Here is an 11,364-nt window from a genome sequence, read left to right as displayed (position 1 = left end):
ATGAGAAATGCTGGGCTGGAGGAAGCACAAGCTGGAATCAAGATTGCCGGGAGAAATATCAGTCACCTCAGGTATGCAGATGACACCACCCTTATGGCAGAAAGTGAAGAGGAACTAAAAAGCCTCTTGATGAAAGTGAAAGAGGAGAGTGAAAAAGTTGGCTTAAAGCTCAACATTCAGAAAACTAAGATCATGGCATCTGGTCCCATCACTTCATGGGAAATAGATGGTGGAACAGTGGAAACTGTATCAGACTTTATTTTTGGGGGCTCCAAAATCACTGCAGATGGTGACTGCAGCCATGAAATTAAAAGATGCTTACTCCTTGGAAGGAAAGTTATGACCAACCTAGATAGCATATTGAAAAACAGAGACATTACTTTGCCAACAAAGGTCCATCTAGTCAAGTGATCATGTATGGATGTGAGAGTTGGACTGTGAAGAAGGCTGAGCACCGAAGAACTGATGCATTTGAACTGTGGTGTTGGAGAAGACTCTTGAGAGTCCCTTGACTGCAAGGAGATCCAACCAGTCCATTCTAAAGGAGATCAGCCCTGGGTGTTCTTTGAAAGGAATGATGCTAAAGCTGAAACTCCAGTACTTTGGCCACCTCATGCGAAGAGTTGACTCATTGGAAAAGACCTTGATGCTGGGAGAGATTGGGGGCAGGAGGAGAAGGGGACGACTGAGGATGAGATGGCTGGATGGCCTCACCGACTCAATGGATGTGAGTTTGAGTGAACTCCGGGAAATGGTGATGGACAGGGAGGCCTGGCGTGTTGTGATTCATGGGGTCGCAAAGAGTCAGACAGGACTGAGTGACTGAAATTAATTGAACTGATAAGTACTTAGATTGTGGTTACTTTTACTGGAAGTGCCATGTAGTTATTTCCATCAGAGCAGAAAAGACTGAAGAGTCTTCAGTGAGTAGCCAATAGGGTTTTCTGACAGTTGCATCCTCAGTGTGAATGTCCCTTTCTGCCCTGGGCCATGGAATTGATCTCCATGCTGGAGGCCTGGTTTCAAGCACAGCTTCTGCTCAGCACATGGTGAGCGGGGAGAAAGCAACAGAATACAAAACTTCAAAGAAACAATCAAGTTTGCAGCCTCCCTTTGGAAAGTACTGTTTGAGTTAAGTCATTGCAACCATGCCCCAGGGCCATTTAAACATGCCCGGGAGAGAATGCCTATAAAAGTCCGTTAAAGCCCTGAAGCGGGAGCATTCATAACAGCTGTGGGCTGGGACTCAGGCAGCCAACAGGAAAACAGACTGTGAAGACCTGGCAATCTGGAAGTCTGAGCAACTTCACGGAGCCACCCTTTCCAAGGAGCCAGCGTTGGAAGAGGGGGAGACTGCTCACTGTTTTACTGGGTCAGCAAGAAAGCTCTTAGTTTCATGAGCAAGCTCATGAACCTGTATCTTTCCACCCACATGCTCCAGGGGATTCTATTTCAGGGGATTATTCATTTCCACGATGTTGGCTTAGCCAACACAAAGGTAGGGCTCTTTGCTGGACTGCGTACATGCCGACAAGGATTCCCAGAACATTTGCCCACCTGTGGAAGGCAGGAGGCATCTGTGGAGTTGATGACCTGGCAGGAGCTGAGGCGAATCCCCCAGCTCCAGGTATCTTAGCCTTTGGGACAAGAAAGGACTCTGTGTTTGCAGAGGAATAAACTGTGAGGTGACTTAGGGCGTCACAGGGACAGGGCAATAATAATCCAGTTGGCTCCCAAGCTTGCCCCTCTTTCCTTCAGTGGGTAAGTGATGAGGTGCTGGCACAAGCTGAGACAGTGCAAATGATTCCAACTGGGACCTGGGACCTAAGACCCTTTACTGCGGTGCTTGCAGCTGGATGAATATCTCTTGGAGCAACAGAACACAAAGAAACTACAAGGAACTAAAAATAACTTCATGTGTGCTGCAGCGAGTCCCAGTAAAGACTTACCTGAATTCCTCTTATGGCCTCTTATCAATTTCTATTGATTAAAGAGTCCAGGGACCCAGGTCAGTAACATAGAAACTTGGAAACTGCAAGTTCTCCCATCAGGGAGTGGATCCAGCATTTGCTTGGTTTTTATTGATTATGACTACAAAATTAGATAAAAATGGATATTTATTTAGAATAAGACAGAAATTACATGAAATTTATATATTTAAAAGCTGATAAAATCAGAAAAATAGCATTGAGCTTAAATCAACAATCAGACACAGTTCTATGATGCTTTTCACAAACATATTTTGATAGTATATACTTTGATCATTTTTTCATGTGCAGCAATTTTATAATGTTATTTTCTAAGGAAGAAAGAGGTGATTCAGTCATTCCTTTTGCCTAGTTTGTCAAAATTTGCTTTATATTATTGGTAGCTGAGGAAAGTTTCTTTCATCCTCATGTATCATCAAAGTAATGGCATGTAAATAGTAGAATTGTGAATTAGGGGAAAACTTCTATCTCCAGTGTAAGGATTGTATATTCTAGTTCTCTTGCTTTTTTTTTTTTTCTCTTGTTCAGTAATGTTCTGATTCTCAGCATCTCTATCTCTTCTGCTGTTTTTTAATCTATACATTTTAAATATCATACTTCTTTCTTCATCTTCCTCTGGACCATCAGTATTTTAGTCTAGAGTGAGATAAGAGGTTTTGACATTTTGAAGCCTGTGTTAGTCTGTCTTTCAGTTGATATTTTGACTTCCCCTAGGACAGTTTCCTTCTGTCATATTTTTGTTTTAGCATGATCATTAATTTTGAAAATTATACAAAATTGATCTATAATTAAGAATTACGCAAAGGACATTGAAATCCACTTCTGTGATGCCAGTTATTATAGTTCAGTCGCTTAGTCCTGTTTGACTCTTTGTGATCCCATGGGCTGCAGCACCCCAGGCTCCCCTGTCCTCCACTATCTCCTGGAGTTTGCTCAAATTCATGTCCATTGAATCAGTGATGCCATTTAACCATCTTATCCTCTGACACCCCCTTCTCCTTTTGTCTTCAGTCTTTCCCAGGGTCAAGGTCTTTTCCAATGAGTTGACTCTTCATATCACATGGCCAAAATATTGGAGCTTCAGCTTTAGCATCAGTCACTCCAATGAATATTCTGATTTCCTTTAGGATCGACTGCAGTCCAAGGGACTCATGAGAGTCTTCTCCAACACCACAATTCAAAAGCACCAATTCTTCAGTATATCATCCAACTCTCCCACCTATACATGACTACTGGAAAAACCATAGCTTTAGTTATACTGACCTTTGTCAGCCAAGTGATGTCTCTGATTTTTAATATGCTGTCTGGGTTTGTCATAGATTTCCTTCCAAGGAGCAAGCGTCTCTTAATTTCACGGCTGCAGTCACTGTCAGCAGTGATTTCAAAACTCAAGAAAATAAAATCTGTCAATGTGTCCATTTCCCCCCCCATCTATTTGCCATGAGGTGATGGGACTGGATGCCACGATCTTAGTTTTTTGAATGTTGAGTTTTAAGACAGCTTTTTCACTCTCCTCTTTCACCCTCATCAAGAGGCTCTAAAGTTCCTCTTCAATTTTTGCCATTAGGGTGGTATCATCTGCATATCTGAAGCTATTGATATTTCTCTCAGCAATCTTGGTTCCAACTTGTGATTCATCCAGCCTGGCATTTCACATGCTGTTCTCTGCAGCTAAGTTAAAGCAACAGGGTGACAATATACAGCCTGGATTTGGTCCTTTTCCAGTTTTGAACCAGTCCAGTTTTCCAAGTCCAGTTCCAACTGTTATTTTTTGAATTGCATACAGGTTTCTCAGGAGACACATAAGGTTGTCTGGTATTCTCATCTCTTGAAGAATTTTTCCAATTTATTGTGATCCACACAGTCAAAGGCTTTTAGCATCATCAATAAAGCAGAAGTAGATGTTTTTCTGGAATTCCCTTGTTTTTTTCCATGATCCAGCAGATGTTGGCAATTTGATCTCTGGTTCCTCTGCCTTTTCTATATCCAGCTTGTACATCTGGAAGTCCTTGGTTCACATACTGTTGAAGCCTAGCTTGAAGGATTTTGAATATTACCTTCCTAGCATGTCAAATGGGCGCAGTTGTACAGTAGTTTGAATGGCAGTACTTTGTGTTTAACTGCATAATTTTGAAATAAACTTACTTTTATCCTCCGTACACTGACTGTGTAAGAGTTTGGCCAGACAAATTTCTTCAGGTTATTTTTTTTGTGTCAGTGGTGATTTTGTATGCAGTTTTATCTGAAACTTCCAGACTTTTTGGAGGACAAATTACATCAGCTACACTAAGCTGTACCTGATGTATGGGGAGGTATTTAAGACACAATATTTCCCACATAGTCATGTTCTCTGTTTGCATTATTGCTATAGGTTTGTGCCCTGTAACACAGGAAGCAAGATAAAATTTACTGTTACATTCCATAAAAAGGAATTTTAAAATGCAGGCCAAGTTGATAATTGTGTATACAACATTATTAATTATAATCCTGAGAAGGGGGACATTTTTATCTGCGTGTGGATGAGCTCCGAAGCCTTTGCTTACAATGCTCCTATGATGATAAGAGCATTACACATTTGGCTCTGGCTCCATGCATTCTTTTCTTTTTTTGGCTGTACTGGGTCTTTGTCACAGTGTGTGGGGGCTTCTCTAGTTCCAGCCTGGGAGCTTAATTGCCCCGTGACATGTGGGATCTTAGTTCCCCGACCAGGGATCAAGTCCATGTCCTGTGCCATTAGAAGGGACATTCTTAACCACTAGACAACCAGGGAAGTTCCTGGCTTCATGCATTTTAACTTTTTTTTTTTTTTTGTGGTTCACCTGCAGGCACAGTGGAACATGTTTATACTGTCACCCCATCTCTGGACCTTTGTCCCTGATGCTGGAGGAGTTGGCACACATAGGTGAAAGAGTATCTCACAGAAGAAGCTGTAGCACTTTTGTAAAGTGTCCCACTCAATCCAAATTGAATCTACCCCACAGCCACTTCAGTGCCATCTGCATGAAAGGAAGTGACCCAGGGGGAAGTCAGATGGAGAAAGATGGCAGTGTGAACCCATTGGATTTAAATATCTTATTTTTGACAAATCGCATGACCATGAGGATACATTGTTAGGGCCCCTGGCAGAGCCTTGGGAAGGAGCTGGGTGAGTGAGGAGACCTGAGGCTAGAGCATCCTCAGCTTCAGGGAGAATCCAGCTCTGTCCATCCATAGAGAGGGAGGGAGGGAGGAGGAGAGAGAGGCTAGTAGACAGACATGACAGGATAATCTGATCCTTCTATGTCCAGAGAAAGCACACAGCAGTGGGGAATCAGAGAGGAGGGGACCTAAGTCAGTGTGGGTGGCAGGGAAGGTATTCTTGTAGCTTCACTAACTTCTAGGAGTCACTGCAAGAGACTGTCCAAGCTGGAACCTCAATGATGGCCAGCACTTAGCTAGACAAACCAGCTGAGACAGATATTTCAGGTAGAGGGTACAGCATGAGCAAGGGTCCCGAGGTGTGGAGGTCCACAGAGTCCAGGGATGCACAAATAGCTTGTGCTGTAACTCAGAGTGTCAGGAGAGAAGGGGACAGAAAAGAAGCTCAATAAAAGAGCAGGAGTGAAGTTACAAAGGGCCTGGAGGACCATGCTCAGCAGGTTCTACCCTGGATAATGGGGGGAGACTTTGAAAGAGGTGGATGAGATTCGCACTTAGAAAGCTCACTTAGAGCAATGTTGAATTGCATAGAAGTGAGGTAATTAAAAACCAGGGCCGGTGCAGTAGTATGGATAAGAGTAGCTTTGTGTGAGAAGAAAAGGTCCAAATGTTAGGGGAAAAAATAAGAAAAAGATGAGAAAAGAGACTTTGTATGTGTGAGGATTTCCAAGGATAGTGATCTAAGTGTCTAAGTTGATGTGATGTTGAGAATGGGCAGAGGAAGTGAATAGCTTTGTTGGGGAGGTTGGATGAGCTGCTTGAGATTCTTACAGGGCATCTTAGTGAAGACGAACCAGTTGCATCTGCAGTGCTGGGAAGGCACTTGCAGCAACTCCTGGAAGTTAGTGAAGCTACAAGCATGTGCGAACTCTTCCAAGGAAAGTCTGTGGCATGGTGAGTTGAGGACATAGCACCAAACCCTGAAACAGTAATAGTGAAGGCAAAGAAGTGGAGGGATATGCATTGGAGATTGTGAAGAAATGGTCAAAGTGTAGGAGGAAGATCAGTCTCCAGGGAAGTTTTCTTGAATTTGGGTGTGATCCTAGGATAGGTTAAAATCCGACAGAGCTTCCAAGGAACCAGTGATGATTGGGAAGTGTTAGTTGTCCGACTCTTTCATGACCCCATGGACTGTAGCCTGCCAGGCTCCTCTGTCCATGGGAATTTTCCAGGAAAGAATACTGGAGTAGGTTGCCATGCCGTTCTCCAGGAGATCTTCCCAACCCAGGGATCGAACCCAGGTCTCAGGCATTGGAAGGCAGATTCTTTACCATCTTAGCCACCAGGGAAGCCCACTGATGGTTGGGGAAGCCCCAAAAATGGCAAGCATGATTTCCATTTTAGAATTCCAGGTTAATTTTCCATGTTGGTTTCATCTGGTTTATTGTGCCAGTAATTTAAAGGAGAAAACAATTTCCATTTTATTTGTGTTTTTCTTCAGGGGGACTCAAGAAAATAGAAAACAATAGGATTGTCAATATCTGAGGTAGACATCCATGTAATCAATAGAGAACATAGGCAAATACAAGATAATTATAGTTTTATATTGCATTCTATTTAGATGAATACAGTTATCCATTCTTCTATTTAAATTAGCCAGAATAACGCTATATAGCTTAAAACAATGAAGGTTTATTTCCCATGCATAGTTCATATCTACCGAAGACTCTTGAGAGTCCCTTGGACTGCAAGGAAATCCAACCAGTCCATTCTGAAGATCAACCTGGGATTTCTTTGGAAGGAATGATGCTAAAGCTGAAACTCCAGTACTTTGGCCACCTCATGCGAAGAGTTGACTCATTGGAAAAGACGTTGATGCTGGGAGGGATTGGGGGCAGGAGGAGAAGGGGACGACAAAGGATGAGATGGCTGGATGGCATCACTGACTCGATGGACATGAGTCTGAGTGAACTCCGGGAGTTGGTGATGGACAAGGAGGCCTGGCGTGCTGCAGTTCATGGGGTTGCAAAGAGTCAGACACGACTGAGTGACTGAACTGAACTGAACTGAACCATGGTCAGTGAGCTTGGCCCCACATGGTTACTCAGGATCCAGGCTGGCAGAAAGTCTACCATCTTGAAGCTACACCATTTGGAACATTTGACTTCTGCAGTCACTTTACTAGGGAAGAAGAGAAGTCCTGGCTTTGTCATGTCCTGGCTCTAATTTGCTTTGTCCCAGAAGGGGTATGAACCGCTTTAAGTCATAGTCCTTTGGCCATATAACTGCCCATATAACTGCATGGAGCTGGGAAATGTGGAGGCGTATACGGTGGCCAGTACATGTCTCTGCCATGCTCCATATTGTAAAAATTCAAAGTCCCCAAAGCCAATTTACATAATAAAATATATGCAAAAACCAATAATAAAATGCCTTACAATTAATATTAGCAAGTATTAGTAAAATGCTCTTATTAAAAATCTAAACAAACATAAATGGAAGTGCATCTATGTCTGGTTTCATTAGAAGCAATTTACTTCTTTAAAACCCCAGTTATTTAGATGCTGACATATTATCTGTAACACTACCACATTGACATTACATTTATATATTTTCGAAGCTTCTAATCACAATTTGTTCTTTCTGGTGATTGGCCTTCATCCAGCAGCACACGAAGTGTCACCTCATTAGAACAAAAGACACTTCTATCACCCAGGGAATACTAAGTACTTTAAGAGCCTTGTTCAGGAACCATGGGCAGAGACTAATATATGTATTTTCTATTATTTCACACCTTGAGGAAATTTTCACATTATTTTATGTTTATCTAAAGCTCACATTACTATGCTGCTGCTAAGTCACTCCAGTCGTGTCTGACCCTGTGCGACCCCATAGACGTCAGCCCACCAGGCTCCCCCATCCCTGGGATTCTTCAGGCAAGAACACTGGAGTGGGTTGCCATTTCCTTCTCCAATGCGTGAAAGTGAAAAGTGAAAGTGAAGTTGCTCAGTCGTGTCTGACTCTTTGCCACCCCATGGACTTCAGCCCACCAGGCTGCTCCGTCCATGGGATTTTCCAGGCAAGAGTACTGGAGTGGGGTGCCATTGCCTTCTCCTCTCTATGGCACAGAATAATTTTGGAATGTTACCAGTTTCCATAGCATATGGAAAGGAGAAAGCAAGGGAATTATTGCTTAGTATTATGCTTATTATTTCTTATTGAAAGGAGGAAGCAAGGGAATTCCAGAAAAACATCTACTTCTGCTTCATTGACTATGCTAAAGCCTTTGACTGTGTGGATGACAATGAACTGTGGAAAATTCTTAAAGAGATGGGAATACCAGACCACCTGACCTGCCTCCTGAGAAACCTGTGTGCGTGTCAAGATGCAACAGTTAAAACTGGACATGGCACAATGGACTGATTCCAAATTGGGAAAGGAGTGCATCAAGGCTGTATATTGGCACCCAGCTTATTTAACTTACATGCAGAGTACATCATGTGAAATGCCAGACTGGAAGACCCTCAAGCTGGAATCAAGATTGCTACAGGAAATGTCAGCAACCTCAGATATGTAGATGATACCACTTAATGGCAGAGAGCAAGGAGAACTAAAGAGTCTCTTGATGAGGGTGAAAGAGGAGAGTGAAAAATCTGGCTTAAAACTCAACATTCAAAAAGCTAAGATCATGGCATCCAGTCCCATCACTTCATGGCAAATAGATGGGGAAAAAGTGGAAGCAGTGACAGATTTTATTTTCTTGGGCTCCCAAATCACTGCAGATGGTGACTGCAGCCATGAAGTTAAAAGACATTTACTCCTTGAAAGGAAATCTATGACAAACCTAGACAGCATATCAAAAAGCAGAGACATCATTTTGTTGACAAAGGTTGTATAGCCAAAGCTATGTTTTTTTCAGTAGTCATGTACAGATATGAGAGTTGGACCGTAAAGAAGGCTGAGCACTGAAGAATTGATGCTTTTGAGTTGTGGTGCTAGAGAAGACTCTTGAGAGTCCCTTGGACTGCAAGGAGATCAAACCAGTCAAACCTAAAGGAAATTGGGAGGACTGATGCTGTAGCTGAAGCTCCAATACTTTTACCACCTGATGCGAGGAGCCAACTCACTAGAAAATACCCTGATACTGGGAAAGATGGAGAGCAGGAGGAGAAGGGGACGACAGAGGATAAGATGGTTGGATGGCATCACCAACTCAATGGACATGAGTTTGAGCAAACTCCGGGAGATAGTGGAGGACGGGGAGCCTGGCATGCTGCAGTCCACGGGGTCATAGAGTCAGACACAACTTAGTGATTAACAACAATGACATACTTTAAAATTAGTAATTAAAATGAGCTTAATTACAGTAGCATCTTATTTTTTGATTTTGAATTAATCTTGAAATTTCTGAAAGCTGTGATTGGCAGCTCTTTAAAAGTATTTGTATATAGGCCATTTTCCCCCTGGTCAAAACATATTTATTTCTCAAGAATGCTGTTTTGAAGGAAATTTGTAAAAAATAATTTTACAAATGGGTTTTAGACATTCAGTTACTGCTTTTATATTGGATATTTAAGAGATACCTTTACTTATCAAAGGGCGTTCCAAGTACTCAGTGGTAAAGAATCTACATGCCAAGGCAAGAGACACAAGAGACGGAGATTTAATCTCTTAGTCCAGAAGATTCCCTGGAGGAGGAAATGACAAGTTGGTCTGGTATTCTTGCCTGCCACCCCTCTCATCTCTGTTCCAGGCAGGAAGAAGAGAGAAGGGTAAAGTCAAAGGCTACCTCAGCCCTGCCTTTTAATTCAGGCAAGAACATGTTCCTCAGGGTCTTCCAGCTACATCTAATTGCCCAAACTGAGTGAAGTGACATGCTTAGCTGCAGGGACACAGGAAGGCTGTATAATTTTAACTGTTCTGTTCACAAGCAGGGAAGTGAGAGTGTTAACCATATAGGCAACTAGTAACATATGCTGAACTTACCTGAGTTAGAATAAAGCTACTTATGTTACTAAAAAATTAACAAGTACATATTTATTTGATCAATGGATAACATTCAGTGTTATTTATAATTGGCCTTCTTGTAGAGAGCCATTTTGGAGCATTTCTCAGCTCCCGTCTTATATCTTTCTATATCTGACACTTGGGTATTTACCCCCTTTTAGATAAAATCATCTTTGGTTATTTTTAAAATCGAGTGAGAAGGACACTTTCGGTTAACCTATGAGATAACAAGGCAGATATGCTGCTGCTGCTGCTGCTGCTGCTAAGTTGCTTCAGTCGTGTCCGACTCTGTGCGACCCCATAGATGGCAGCTCACCGGGCTCCTCCGTCCCTGGGATTCTCCAGGCAAGAACACTGGAGTGGGTTGCCATGTCCTTCTCCAATGCATGAAAGTGAAGAGTGAGAGTGAAGTCGCTCAGTTGTGTCCAACTCTTAGCGACCCCATGGACTGCAGCTTACAAGGCTCCTCCACCCATGGGATTTTCCAGGCAAGAGTACTGGAGTGGGTCGCCATTGCCTTCTCCCCTCTATACAGGAGGCAGATATAAACAGATCTAAATAGGAAATGCTAGAAACCTTAATGGGGCGTCCTAGGTGGCTCAGTGGTAATGTGGCAAAGAATCTTCCTGCCAACAAAGAAGAGCTGTGGGTTCCATCCCTGGGTCAGGAAGATCTCCTGGAGAAGGAAACAGCAACCCACTCCAGGATTCTTGCCTGAAAGGTCCCATGGACAGAGGAGCCTGGCAGGCTACAGTCTATGGGTTCACAAAAGAGTTAGACACGACTTAAGCAACTAAACAATAATAACAGAAGTCTTAACACAGATCCAAGTGTATCAAATGATTACCAGAGTCTGAAATGTTATATTTCCCAGCTTTGTTCAATAATATGTTTTAATTTCTTTTGAATTTGCTCATGTCAAGTCCAAAGCAAGTGTTCCTGATCAGTGGGCAGCTCTGCCTCAAGTGGTCCATCTCCTGTTTCTACCATCGTCAAGCATTACTTCCAAGGATGCATGTCAACCTGTACCTGATGGCAGAAGGGAAAGAACCTGCAGAACTGACTGTTCACAGCCAGTTTCTAACAGTCGGTGTCTAACAGTGGCTGGCTTCCTGTCCATGCACATGCCGCCGGTTAGAATTTCATCTAGGACCCATTAAGAGCCCTGTTGCAAGGACGGGGCACTGTGAACTGTTTGCCAGGAAGAAGAGCAAAGGGGTTCAGAAAGAGA

This window comes from Oryx dammah, unplaced genomic scaffold, assembly GCF_014754425.2.
Source record: "Oryx dammah isolate SB20612 unplaced genomic scaffold, SCBI_Odam_1.1 HiC_scaffold_2, whole genome shotgun sequence".
NCBI classification, from domain to species: domain Eukaryota; kingdom Metazoa; phylum Chordata; class Mammalia; order Artiodactyla; family Bovidae; genus Oryx; species Oryx dammah.
The sequence above is the reverse complement of the archived record's forward strand: the minus strand, read 5'-3'. Positions refer to the sequence as shown.